This window comes from Mytilus californianus, unplaced genomic scaffold, assembly GCF_021869535.1.
Source record: "Mytilus californianus isolate M0D057914Y unplaced genomic scaffold, xbMytCali1.0.p SCAF_6, whole genome shotgun sequence".
Lineage (NCBI taxonomy): Eukaryota > Metazoa > Mollusca > Bivalvia > Mytilida > Mytilidae > Mytilus > Mytilus californianus.
The window spans coordinates 74,350,688-74,353,207 of NW_026262712.1; the positions used below are offsets into that span (position 1 = coordinate 74,350,688).

At 35.2% G+C, this 2,520-nt stretch overlaps 1 long non-coding RNA gene across 2 annotated transcripts; it reads right to left on the reverse strand.

Moving 5' to 3' along the window:
• Positions 1–389: 389 nt before the first annotated feature.
• LOC127705153 (uncharacterized) lies at positions 390–2,290 on the reverse strand. Of its 2 annotated transcripts, none has more exons than XR_007983715.1 (2): positions 1,845–2,290; positions 390–964 (listed from the first exon to the last, which is right to left on the reverse strand). It is a non-coding gene; the product is annotated as an uncharacterized LOC127705153 (long non-coding RNA). The 2 variants fall into 2 exon arrangements; XR_007983714.1 differs by lacking the exon at positions 1,845–2,290 and adding an exon at positions 1,405–1,538.
• Between the last annotated feature and the right edge of the window lie 230 nt (positions 2,291–2,520).

Sequence of the window (2,520 nt, forward strand, 5' to 3'; positions counted from 1 at the left end):
AACATCTTGCCAAAATTTATTTTTTATATTTTGTTGTAATTTTTGTATATAAACACTTCCACAACCATAGAATTTTTCAAGTTCTACATGAACATTTGACAAAAAAACATTCTGCCATTTGTTGTCTGTTTTAAATAATCTCCTTATCCATGTACACTTCAGTGCTAAAATAAATGCACTAAGATTTATCATTTTGAGTCCACCATCTTCAATATCATTTTGTAAAACATCTCTCTTTATTCTATCAATTGGTGAACTCCATATAAAATTGTACATAAGTTCAATAACATTTTTTAAAATATCATCACTTGGATTTGGTAAGGATATAAACAAATGATTTAAAATAGGCAATATCAATGTCTTTACAACAGTAATTCTACCAATAACAGTAAGATTTCGTTTTGACCATTGTTTAATTACACATTTTATTTGTACAATTTTTTCATCATAATTAATTTTTGTCGAGCCTGCGACTTTTGTCGCAGAAAGCTCGACATAGGGATAGCGATCCGGCGGCGGCAGCGGCGGCGGCGGCGGCGGCGTTAGCTAACTTCTTAAAAGCTTTATATTTTAGAAGGTGGAAGGTCTGGATGCTTCATACTTTGTATATGGATGCCTCATGTTACGAAGTTTCCGTCAGTCACATGTCCAATGTCCTTGACCTCATTTTCATGGTTCAGTGACTACTTGAAAAAAAAGTTCAGATTTTTTGTAATGTTAGATTCTCTCTTATTATAAGTAATAAGATAACTATATTTGGTATGTGCGTACCTTGCAAGGTCCTCATGCCCGTCAGACAGTTTTCACTTGACCTCGACCTCATTTCATGGATCAGTGAACAAGGTTAAGTTTTGGTGGTCAAGTCCATATCTCAGATACTATAAGCAATAGGTCTAGTATATTCGGTGTATGGAAGGACTGTAAGGTGTACATGTCCAACTGGCAGGTGTCATCTGACCTTGGCCTCATTTTCATGGTTCAGTGGTTATAGTTAAGTTTTTGTGTTTTGGTCTGTATTTCTTATACTGTATGCCATAGGTCTACTATATTTGGTGTATGGAATGATTGTAAGGTGTACATGTCTAGCGGGCAGGTGTCATCTGACCTTGACCTCATTTTCATGGTTCAGTGGTCAAAGTTAAGTTTTTGAGTTTTGGTCTTTTTTTCTAATACTATGTGCAATAGTTCAACTATATTTGGTATGTGCGTACCTTGCAAGGTCCTCATGCCCGTCAGACAGTTTTCACTTGACCTCGACCTCATTTCATGGATCAATGAACAAGGTTAAGTTTTGGTGGCCAAGTCCATATCTCAGATACTATAAGCAATAGGTCTAGTATATTCGGTGTATGGAAGGACTGTAAGGTGTACATGTCCAACTGGCAGGTGTCATCTGACCTTGACCTCATTTTCATGGTTCAGTGGTTATAGTTAAGTTTTTGTGTTTTGGTCTGTTTTTCTTATACTGTATGCCATAGGTCTACTATATTTGGTGTATGGAATGATTGTAAGGTGTACATGTCTAGCGGGCAGGTGTCATCTGACCTTGACCTTATTTTCATGGTTCAGTGGTCAAAGTTAAGTTTTTGAGTTTTGGTCTTTTTTTCTAATACTATGTGCAATAGTTCAACTATATTTGGTATGTGCGTACCTTGCAAGGTCCTCATGCCCTTCAGACAGTTTTCACTTGACCTCGACCTCATTTCATGGATCAATGAACAAGGTTAAGTTTTGGTGGTCAAGTCCATATCTCAGATACTATAAGCAATAGGTCTAGTATATTTGGTGTATGGAAGGACTGTAAGGTGTACATGTCCAACTGGCAGGTGTCATCTGACCTTGACCTCATTTTCATGGTTCAGTGGTTATAGTTAAGTTTTTGTGTTTTGGTCTGTTTTTCTTATACTATATGCAATAGTTCAACTATATTTGGTGTATGGAAATATTTTATGATCTATTTGGCAGTCACGCAGGTTTTATTTGACCTTGACCTCATTTTCAAGGTTCATTGCTCAGTGTTAAGTTTTTGTGTTTTGGTCTGTTTTTCTTAAACTATAAGCAATAGGTCAACTCTATTTGTTGTTTGGAAGAATTGTTAGCTGTACATGCCTGCCTAGCATGGTTCATCTGACCTTGACCTCATTTTCATGGTTCATTGGTCAATGTTTAGTTTACTTGGTTAATGTTAAGTTTATGTGACAGTTGTAATAAAGCTTTATATTTAGGACTATCAACATAATATCAATGATTAGTAAAGAAGGCGAGACATTTCAGCGTGTGCACTCTTGTTACAATTCTATCAAGATTAACATCAAAGCTTATACCTAATAACTTAAAACATGTTTCTCCCCATGTAAGGTTTCTATTTTGGCATAATACCTCATTACTATACTTTTTATTTCCTATCCAAATAACTTGTGTTTTAGAAAAATTAATATTTAAACCAGATATATTTCCAAACCAATCTAATTCATTTAATGCTTCATTCAAAGATTCTTCTTTACCATCTAAAATAAGAGA